Genomic DNA, 12419 nt, shown 5'->3' with positions numbered 1-12419 from the left:
CATTAAAGGTTTGTAAATAAATGTGTCTTTAATGTTCTGCTAACACCCGCTTTACAAACCCTAGAATACAGAATTTTCTGTGAATTGAAGTCAGATTTGTGTAATGTACGGTGGAGGTTTAAGAAAAAGGGAAGCAAAAACATAACCCCCCACATGGTCTTATGATGGCCATCGGCCAGATGCCTGAAATGTAACCTTAATGTATAGTGGTTTAGGTGATTGCTTAATAAACTATATTATTATTTTCCCATGGTATATGAGTGGTATTAAATATAGTAATGATCTTGTTTTCTTTCTGCAAATTTAATGGATTTTTCATCTCTTGATGAAATCAGCTAATATTTAAGTACAGTTCTACTTCAACAATACCGGATGCGCTAAAATTTTTTTATTTGATGTGCCAAGATTTTGAAAATCAGCACACTAGAATTAAATTCCTACCAAATCGAAGAACTGGATTTACTTTAATTATTATTACTTTTTTTCCTCGTGGGATCATTTCCACTCCGCGACGGGAACTGGTACAAAGTGCATTGAGTAGTTGGTTGTGCCTGCTTACTATTAGCATTAGCAGAGGCATAGTATGGAAGAAGCAAATTTATATAGCATCAGCCAAAAAAATAAATAAAATAATGATTAAAACTTCCCATTTCACCCATCCATTCATTCCAAATGTTTGTCTACTTCTGCCTTGAACTTATTTAAGTTGTTGACCTCCTCTACAACAGATGAAAGTTTGTTTCTACTATCGGCGCATCTATTCTATAATAATTATATTGTCTTTCCTCAATTTGAATTTATGTTGTTCGTCCACTGTACAACTACTTATACTATGTCACGGTTCTGTTCTCAAACGCTCTGAACAGTGTTTGGATGAAGATGAAAAACTGCATTTTTAAGAATTAACTGATATTGTGTGGATTTGTTGATCGATGTTTTTTATATAAGGATATTAACCTTACATTTCAATAAATTGAACATGATTGTTCTCCCAATTTTATTTCTCTGAGTACTTTTCAGTAAGTAAATAACCCCCAGCTTTGTGTGCGAGAAGGTGCTGCGGCTCACAGCCTTCCCTCCACGCAGTTGACTTTAATTACTACTGTAAATCCCTAGCACTAATTTGCCGTTATAGATAAAACTGGATAAAGATTTTATTTCTTCAAACAAATATTTATAAATGTCTACGAGTACACTGCTCAAATTATAAAAATATTAATAATCTTTAACGTAATTACTCAGACAGGTCATTGTGATGACCTGCCTGAATACTGAATAACAAATAAATCATTCCTTTTAACTTTCCATATGAAGTTTGTGTGGGTTTTGATATACATGCTAGGTGTAATTTGTTGTCACTCTTCTCACAAGATAACACTTCACTTGCTTCTAATTTAGGTATCATTCGAATAATTCTGAATTAGTCTAATACAACTCGATAACAAATAAGTTTATCACGGTTGCCATTTAACCGAAGTACTGTCAAGAAGTCGTTATCTTTAATTCGGCATGGAAAAAGGAGACTGATAAGGACAGGGTGGGGAAAGAGATCCATACATTGTATTTCCTTCGAGCATTTTCATATTAAGGCATCCCCGAGCAGCAGCAGTTAAAACAAGTTTCGTGTGTTCTGCGGTCGGTTCACTTGAAACCCTAAAAGACACCCGAATTTTCGCGAAGTAAAAAAACCATGCTATCCTCGCATGAGAAACTCGGCTACAGTGTGTGTGTGTGGGGGGGGGGGGATTGTGTTTCTACACTGTGTGGAAGGACAATGCCGAAAAGGAATATCGAGTGAATAAATGTGTTGTGGAGAGACAATGACTATGATGACTGTGATCAACGCGTTACTCGTTAGGGCTAATATTCCTATAAATACAAATTATTTAATAAATAATTGGAGTGCACGCATGTTTTTTTTTTTTTTTTTTTTGTCGCTTTGGAAACAAATCATGCTTCCATTTTGCATTTAGAGTACGCCATGGGTACTCTAAATGTAGAGTAGTAGCACACATTTATCTGAATATGACATAACGAAATAACGAAAATACATTGCCCGGTGTAACTGTGTGTGTAGCTGCTATAACAATGCAGTTGTTAACACGCCTCTTGCCACACATCTCTCCCAGAGAATGTCCAGAAACTAAATAAAAAAGGTGACTTTTTTAGTTGGTATAGATCTTCAGTCTTCTTCCGGTTAGACCATAATCAGATAGTTTCCATGTGACCAATGCGCGAAGACAGATGAACAATGCGCGAAGGCAGGTCCAAGATAATACATTACATTCTTTGATTTTATCATGAAAATTACAATGTTTTGCCTGACTATTCTCTTCAGTGTGTCTACCCACCTATAAGTCTTTACTAATCAGATTCATTGCAGTACACCTGATGGATGGTCGAGTTCACCGAAATCCCCGGTCTTCCATTTCTATTAGTTGCTCTCTGTTGAACAGCCGGTGGTTATCAAGGTTGATATTTACATTGAGAGCAGTTTCAACTAACGGGTAGCCTATAATCATTCGCCGGTCAAATGAGGTTAACTGCCTTCTCTAAACATTTTGAGCAACTGAGAGCATACATTACCTGAGCATTCATACGTCGCATTAATGATATGCGAATTCCGCTTTATTATAAATAAAAAATCATTTATTACACTCTTTATAGCAAGTTCTGCAAATCACAGGAAGCTAGGAATAGGCAGCATTACATCCATGAACTGTAATGTTATAAAGTAATAAATATATTGCATTTGTTTAGCAACAGTCATTCTGTCCAATGAATTGCACTTGTTTCAGTGTAAGTTGATTGTTTTTGCTCGATTATATATTCTATAAATTTTGTATATTCGTACTATTAACGAAAAATATTACTGAACTAATCACTTACTGTTTGAGTTGGTCTGCATATGGCTGGACATTTGATTACGATATTCTTGAGAGGTGATAAATTTAACACTCAATCTTCTGCAGATTTATGAAATGATGGAGACATCAAGAAAAAAATCTTGTACATTTCTATGAATATGGAACGGCTAATGCTTAATGTTGCCGGTTCTTTGAATTTTTTTATGCTGGAAACTGTCGTTAATTACATTGTCTAAACATGATGAAATGTTACCTGCAGTAATCATCCACTTGTAAAGAGTATGATTCGACACTCAATAATAATTTCTTGAAGGGAAGCTTCATTTTCAAGGTGAGTAAAGCTGTTGCCCACATATTCTGTGGGAAAAACGAAGCTTACTATTGTGCGATTCCAGAATCCAACACTCTTTCTTGCACCTTCAAGATAGTGGGACTGTTAGTAACCCTGGGTATAACTCCATGTGCAAGTCCTAATATATGGCACTTACCCATGTTCGAACCAACATAAGCAGGTCTCGAGGTGTGTGTCGCCCAAACCACACGAAGGAATGCCGTCCATCTTTGTTACCAAGCAATACTAGGTAGTAGATCACTCTCATCAAATGGTGCAATACCATTTTGCTGACTGCAGGTGTGAAGATGGAATCCATGTTCAGTCTCCAGAACAAAGCTCCGGCAAACTCTTTCCCATCCCTTCCATCATGCAGTATGATTGGTGTCTTTCCAGGTTATGATAGACATCATGGCAAGGTCCAATCTTCCTTACATTTCGAGGGTAAGCTCTAAAACGGTGTTCACAGGCTGGCCGCTAAATAGTCCACTGGACCGAACCTATTGGTAACTCTCTAGTAGGCTTCCAGATCAGCTAGTATATAATCTCCCGGCCTCTGCTAGATAGTGACGGAAGGAGTCCAATCATTGTGAATGCGGGGTCATTGTCGAGGCCACGTTATGTCAAGGAGCTGGGTATATATTCTTGGCATATCTAAAAATTTCATTACTTTATACAGCATGTCCTCCCCACCTTCTCTTACTACTGAATACATCATGAATTGTCAAATTAATAGAACAAACTTATCGGCATAAAGATCTAAACCTCCCCCAAATACTACCTGGTTCATTTCACAAATATACGTGGTCTCAGTTATAATTTCAATGATGTCCATTTCCACTTAGTCTGGCACACATCATGTAATTTTTCTAACAAAATCCCAGTTATCGGTTGATTCGACCTCTGCTAATCTCAGTTTTCCGAATTATTCCTTTGGCTTCAAAGGTGGCACTTGTGCATATGTCCGTTCTGATATTCCCTGTCAGAGACTTAGTAATTTGGAATCTCCTCTTTTCGATCTTCTCTGGCTTAAAATCTCTCTATCATATTCTGTCAAATTCATCTGTTACATCTCGTTCTCCCAACTCCACTAATCACTTTTTGCAGCTCTTTGACTTCAACATGTGTGTGTTTGTGAGAGAGAGAGAGAGAGAGAGAGAGAGAGAGATATTTGTGTGTTGTAGGAACTGATAAACCAGAAAGCTGCAGTTTACTTATAAAGAAAGATACACAGTTTCATTCGCACTATTCTCGAAGCCGATTTCCACCTTCACTGCATCATTACACCTATCGCCTCTTCAATGAAGAAATCACCCGTTTATTATCCTAACGTGTCCAGAAGCTTCTTGTATGGTTTTTATGGCTTTACTAACAAGTTAAACACATCTTATGCACATAATTTACCTTCATTTTTTTCCTATTTCTAATTGCTCAAAAATTGTTTTCATGTATGGAAGTATCTTCACCTTACCAAACCAATTAATGTTAAGGTTTTCCGTTCACATTTTTTTCCGATCAAGGTTTGCCAGTTATTGGCTACGTGATAGGTACTTGTAATAAAAATAAATTATAGTTGAGGGTCCATTAAAACATTTCCCTGGTGCCCTTATAACAGTCCTCTTCAAAGTTATACAATTGCTATTGTTCCTTTGCTTCGAATTTAATAAAGTAGAACTTAATCATCTTCGCGTTTTCTGGCAGGAAAGATTTAACCTGCCTAGTAAATGCAAAGATCTCAGTGTTCATTACAGAACGAAATTCTGTTTCAGCACCACCTTTCTGACGATGCGATTTGTTTAAAAGCAGCCCAATACCAAGACAACTCTTGTCAAAGTTAAATTCGTTCTGCTGTTGGGTTGCCTTGGTATAAACTGCACTGATATAAACTTAATGAGTATTAAGACAACTAACTGCGTTTACTACGTAGTTTAAATCCTGATGGCTACAAAAAACATAAGAGGACGAGAAGTTATTATAATCCTCATTAAACAACAACAGCAGCAAGAAAAATTAAGGAAAATCGTTAATCTGGTTGCCAATAACTTCGGTGACATGTTGCCATCAGAATTCTTTGCTCAAAGCTACTGATTTCGCCGAGACAACAGGCGTGTCATCAAATTTATAGCATAGAGAGCGATCGATTTATGTTGTAATCACATTTGGGAAGTCTTCAGACAGATTCAAACTTCTAGTGTTAACAGAAATGCATATCGTTGACTTTTCTTCAACCCAAGGGGATTTCACAATTCGTGTTAAATTGTCATAACCTATCTTCCTTTCATAGAAATTGAAGTTTAAACGGTGTACTGTCTTTTCCTTTCTGTCTTTCTACGCATTGAAATCGATCTCTCTAGTGTGACAGCAGCACTTGATCTTTACTTATATTTCATTTTATAATTTTATTTATTATTTTTTTTTCAAGGGCTTAGCAAAACAACGTTCCCGTGTATGCTTCCAAGTTATTGTGGATGCTTCCAGATTTTCTTTTAGATGTCATTTTGATATCGCCGTGTTGTTTTTGCTATTATACAGGGCGTCTCAAAAATACACGGCATAACTTCAGGAATGAGTTCTTCATATGAATGAGTTCCTCATAAAAATATTTTATATCAACATAGTTCCGGAAATGCTTCGTTCCCGAGTTATTAACCGGAATGTCTTATCTCCCGCAGGTAATTTCCTTCATCACAAAGTACTGACAGAATCTGGTGGTTTTCCATTCCGACCATGTACTCAAATCAGGAGCAAACGGATATGCACTTTTTATACGGTTTGGCGGACGGCAATGCTCTGGAGGCTCGTCGTTTGTACCACGAAAGGTTCACAGAACGAAGGTGTCCAGACAGGAAAACGTTTGAAGGTATCCATCTCCGCCTTTGTGAACATGGGACCTTTACATCTTGTGCCGCTGACAGAGAACGACCAAGATCTACGATTCCTGAAGTAGAGGGGTGGACCAACTGCCTGGCATCCACCCTCACTGATTTAAACCCACTAAATTTTTTCTTGTGGGGCCATTTAAAGTTATTGGTGTATTTGACTCTGGTAGCTGATGTGGAAACTCTCCGCAATCGAACTGTGGCAGGACAAACCAGATCAGACCTTTACGTAAGGGAAAGGGGATAGTATTAAATACACCAGCTGCCATTGCAGATGAACGCAACAGTTATTTTGCATCGATATTTACAAATGAAAAACCTTTTGTGGCAATGGGAAATTGTGGGAGCAAAGTTGAAAAATATGTAATACCCTATAATCTTAAGGGAGGCGGCAAGTGAGTGCATTGAACCATTGAGGCTAATTAAACGAGCATCACTAGACTCTGGGAAGATTCTGTTGGATTGGAAATTGTTATTGTTATTTTTTATTTTTTTTTTCAGGAGCATTAGCAACTAAGGCCATATTGTTCCGGGGATATGCGGTGGCCATTCCCTGACCTTTCCGCATCCTTCATATTTGGTAGTCACGGGCTCGAACCATTGTCTAATTAAGAAGCGTGTGCTACGCACTGCTGCTCCTGCCCACCTGGTTACGGAAGCGCCGCTGGATTGGAAAAGTGCCAATGTATCTCCCATACATAAGGGTGGCTCTAAGAGTGAAGTGGGAAATTATCGACCTGTCAGTCTGACTTCAGTGGTAAGGAAAATCATGGAGGCAATGATCAAGGGTGGAATTCAGGATCATTTAGATAGAATCGAAAGTCTCAAAGGATACTCAGCATGGTTTTGTAAAGGGAAAATCATGTTTAACAAATCTGGTTCGCTATTTTGAAAGGGTCACTCACGAGCTGGATTTAGGGAATAATTTCGATATTGTTTATTTAGATGTCAGCAAAGCGTTTGACTCAGTCCCACATGAGCGGTTGCTTTATAAGCTGGAACAGGTTGGAATCACTGGGAAAATCCTTAGATGGATAGCAGGATGGCTTCAGGGCAGGAGGCAGAGGATTTTGATAAATGGCTATTCCTCGGATTGGGTTGATGTAAGAAGTGGGGTTCCCCAAGGATCAGTATTAGGACCACTGTTGTTGTTATTTGGTTTTTAGGAGCATTAGCAACTAAGGCCATATTGCTACGGGGATATGCGGTGGTCATTCCCTGACCTTTCCGCATCCTCCATATTTGGTGGCTCATGGGCTCGAACCCCGGTATAATCAAGAAGACGTGTGCTACGCGCTACTGCTCCTGCCCATCTGGCTACGGAGGCGCCACCACTGTTTTTGATTTTCAAAAACGACATCGATGAAGGGATAGCGGGCGTGATGTCTAAATTTGCAGATGATGTTAAAATTAGTAGAGTAGTTAATGATCACTGTCAAGCTAAGCTTCTTCAGAGAGACCTAGATAGACTTCAGGAATGGTCAGAAAAATGGCAGCTATGCTTTAATCCAACAAAGTATAAGGTATTACACCTGGGAAACAGTAATCCCAAAATAACTTATTCACTTGGTGGAGTTCAAATAAACCCAGTACTGAAGGAAAAGGACTTGGGTGTTACGATACGGTCAGACATGAAATATTCTGAACATTGTAAACAGATTGCAAGGTAGGCCCCCATGGTGTCCTATCGAACTTTTGCAAGTAGAGATAGGGACGTGATAATCCCATTATATAAGGCTTTTCTTAGACCACACTTGGAATACTGTGTTCAAGTATGGAGACGGCACCTAAAGATAGACATCGAGCTTCTTGAAAGGGTGCAAAGACGGGTAACTCGCCTGGTGAGATCGGCAAAAGGACGTCCTTATGAAGAAAGACTTCGAATACGTGGGCCGAGTTTGGAAACTAGACACCTTAGAGAATATTTGATTGAGGTGTTTAAGGCTCTGAGAGGCATCAGTAAAATGAATGAGGACGAAATTTTCATGAGTATAAATGATGCTAGAACTAGGGGACATAAATTCAAGTTACGGGGGGAAATGTTTAGATTGGACTACAGGAAGTTTTATTTTAGCTAGCGAGTTATAAATTACTGGAATAAGTTGCCTATATGAGTGGTAGAGGCTGACAGTTTTTGGGGAAATTCAAAGGTCATCTGAATAGTACCTTTGGGTGATAGGTTTAATTTCCTTTTCTTTTATTAATTATTATTATTTATTTTTTTATCATTGTTTTATTCGGTTTTTTTTCTTGGTGCAGCATAAGCCATAGGCTTTCTTGCACCATGCGGCCATTACTAATAATGCCAGGAATTTGGCATCGTCTTCGCGAGTTCATAAGACGTCGATGTGAGGCCTGTATTCAGGCAGAAGGTGGACATTTTGAACAATTATTTTAAGGTGATGTGGTTAGGTGTCATAGAGAGACCTTCAAAACTCAGAAACCAAGCATTTCCGGAACTATGTTGATATAAAATATTTTTAGTCTACATATGAGAAACTCATTCCTGAAGTTATGCCGTGTATTTTTGAGACACCCTGTATATATGTAATCTAGAACATGGTTTCAAAAAAAAAAAAAAAAAAAAGTGAAAGAAACAGCAATCACACTTTTTACTAAACAAAATTTTGTATAAAACTAAAATCAATAATGAAATTAATCGACATTTTGAACTTAATGGAAGATAGATTTATTATTAATCGTAAGCTCCCTTTGGTCATACCGTTTCATCCGTGCGTTGTTTCCAAGTATATGGTGGCATAATCACTTAAGATATTTTCTCCCTCAAACTGAGAAAGCCTGTAAATATGTACTGTTTTCAAAATGTTCCACTGAAGAGCAGTAACGCTCTATCACAGCCGTCTGTGCATGCATGAGGAGAAAAGTGATGGGACGATGTCGTCTGTATAATAATTCTTTACTTTACCAAGACTTCAAAATGTAAATAAATGAGCGCAAAATTTTTCCGATTTACAGATATGGACTTTACCTTATAGATTATACCGATGGAGATGAAATAGCTTCAGTAAAAATTTCAAAACGAAAAGATTTCAAACACTAATTCACTTTTCATATTTGTTAGTCATATTTAAACTTTATGGGCCAAGGGGATGAGCAAGCGGAATACATGAACCCACCAACGGGTTCACCGAGCCTCTCCATCCTAATTCCACTCTCACCTCCACGGGGGTGGACTCTGGGACCTGAGCAACCTAGAAGAAGGTTCAGTTTCAATCAACCCCAGCAAAAATCTAGGTCTGATGCAGACGAGAGGAAGGAGGGATATGTAGGACCGTCCCTTCAACATGCTATGAAGACAGAGCCTACATATCTGGTTACCAGCAGGTCGCTTGGTAATCTGAGTTTTGGTGGTGGAGGAACCTAAACAGGTCAACGGCAGCAAACGCAGCTTCAGTTAGAGGAAGCTACTACCAAGAGGGAAAGCAACGGGAAACTACAAGTACAGGTCACTGATGAAAAAAAGCCGTGAATTAGGGTTTAATTTGAAAGTGTCTGCAATTCTGCCCAGACACGATAGGAGGGAGTATATGATGAGAGCCTTGTCGATCAATTCGGCCCTGAAAAGATTGTGCAAGGCTCAAGGGAGAGAATTTTTTTCAGCCTGGTCTGTACTTGTTAACAGGAGAGACTGCTTTACAGGGATGGGATGGATACACTTAAATAGAAAGGGTGCAAGAATATTTGCTGATGCTATCGAGGCAGTGTCGGGTGGGTCGGAAAACTGATAGCTTGGGGGGATACAAGGACTAATAGTTTAACAGTAGCCGTAGGCAGAGGTGAAGGTGATTCTTCCACAACTTCCATTAGAATAAGTAGCGACCTGGAGCGAGGGGTGTTGGGGGTTTCAGGGACGGGTGGCAGTCATCGTGAAACAGGTGGGTATATGGGATGTGTCAGGGTAACTAGGAATAGGAGTATGTATACTTGCATGTATACCAATGCTAGAAAGTATAGTAAATAAATTTGATGAATTTGAAGTGATGGTCAAGACATCAAAGGCGGATATTGTTGGGATATCAGAGACATGGTGTCACACTGATATAAGGAATGCCGAACTGGAATTTGGGGAGTACAATGTGTACAGAAAGGATAGATTCTTCGTTGTGCTCCATAATATTTCGACGCACACGGCAGCTATAAACTGAATTACTATTTTTAAAATGGTACTAAAAACATTAATTCCTTTCTGGGTATATTAAAATCCACAAAATTTCTCAATTTCGTATTAATCTCCAAGTTTAAATGCTCTGAATTTTAAACATTTATGAGTAGCGATACTGTCCGATGAGAAGACGTGAACAAATTGCTTTGAGCTGGCTCGCTAGATAAGGAAATTATCAAGGCAAATGCGTACATGTGTGTCACATTCATGTGGAAATGAATTCAGAGTTCTCGTTAGTCATTTTTATGCCGGAATAAACTGAATTACGTTGTGCATGTATATAGTTTTTTTTTTTTTTTTTTTTAAATTATACGCAAAGCGTAAGAATGACTTAGTGTTTTGCTTCATCCTGACAACCAGAATCAATCAACTCCATAGCTTTGGAATTTAGCTAAAAATCCAAAGGGACGATTTCTGTGTACTAACACAAATAAAATAGGGCAAATGTAGTCGGAAATGTATGTTCACTGCAATCGGAATTCGCAGTTACTCCCTTAATGGATCTTGAATTACAGCGAACATGAGCTGATCGCTAGTTAGGGAAATTAAATGGAAGGAATGATGAACAGACGACATTCCTCTCGTCATTACGTCCTGCAAGGTAGTAATTATTTTCCTAATTCATTAGGGGATTAGGAGAAATAAAACCCTAAACATTTATAATAATACGTTAGGTCTCTTCAATAAAAATACAGAAGACTCTTTATTGAAAATATCAGCAATCAATGTCCCAGCCACCAAATGAACTTACAGCTTTGAGGACAACAAAACTCTGAACAGTAGAGAATAAATAACTTTACCACGTCTACATATTTAAAATATTTCTTGCAATAAAGTAATGATTATCGTTATGGATGGGAGTCCCTACTTTTTCATCTAATCCCCTCCAAAGGGGCGGGGTTAGGATGAAGGTGGGAACCCCAGTAATTATGAAAACTGATATTTGGGTTAAATTTAAATAAATAAAGCTTATTTGATTATGCTTATTTCACTGTCAAAATGTAAAGACACGAAACATTACAAGCTGTATCCAGCTGCCAGCGTTCCGCTTGATCCAGTAATGATGATTTTTCCGTACCCCTGGATCTTAATAAAAAATTAAGATGCAAGAGCCCAGATCAGTTTAGTAATTAGCTCTTTTATCAGATACAGTACTGTTCGTCATAATCATTATTATGAAAATAATTTACACATGTTACGTTGTAGGGGATGGCATCCGACACTTTCACTCTGCAAGATGAGCAGTGTATTCCCAATGAACAGAACTGAATTCGGAAAGGGAGTATTCCATAACTTAATTTAGACTTCAAAAATAAATAAATAAACCCATATAGACAGCCATAATTTACCAAGTTTCCGCTCCTGATATATACGGTCGAGGCGACCAAAAAAAACGAACTTTAACAGCAAGCTGTAACAATAGAAACATTACCTGAATTACAATTTAGGAGAAATTAAAAATTTACTATTTTCAATATAGACCATTAAGGATCCTAATTATACTAGCCGATAAATTTTATTTAATTATTAAAATTTTGAATCGAGTTTGGCATTTTTTTACCTTTATGATTCTTCCTAAGATTATTCATCCTCCTTTCCTCAAGAAAAAAAAAAAAGTTTTTTCTTTTTCCATTTTCTTAGAAATATTTAATACTGTCATTCATTGTGTGTGTGTTTCTCAGAAAGAACTATCCGACGATATGGTAGTTTGAATATTTAGTTAGATACTGTATCTGCAATATGCTATGTTATATCTGAAACAAGAAGAGAAAGTTGTTAATTACTGTTTCTCTCTACACAAAAAATTACTGCCATAACAATCTGTGTAAAATTGTGCACACAGGAAAATGCGATTGCACATTTACATGGCAGCGAAGGCTATCATAACTGGAGATTTTCTGAGAACAGTACTGAATCAGTCGAATTTTTATCGAATTTGGCAGTTCTGTTGTGAAGGGAACAAAGGATAAACAAACTTTATTAATGTTGTTTAGCATTAAGCCACCCCCTCTCTAGCTCCCCTCAACTGCCGAACTACACCACAACATACGAAGTATAAACAACGCTGATATCGGTAAAATAAATTACCTTAAACCTGTTTTGTTGGTGAGCATTTAAACTGCTAGGCGTACTGATGCAAATTGAACAGGGAGTGATAA

The sequence above is a fragment of the Mastigoproctus giganteus genome, chromosome 12 (assembly GCF_048544385.1).
Source record: "Mastigoproctus giganteus isolate SK-2022 chromosome 12, ASM4854438v1, whole genome shotgun sequence".
In the NCBI taxonomy this organism is placed as follows: Eukaryota; Metazoa; Arthropoda; class Arachnida; order Uropygi; family Thelyphonidae; genus Mastigoproctus; species Mastigoproctus giganteus.
Note: the sequence above shows the minus strand (reverse complement) of the source record.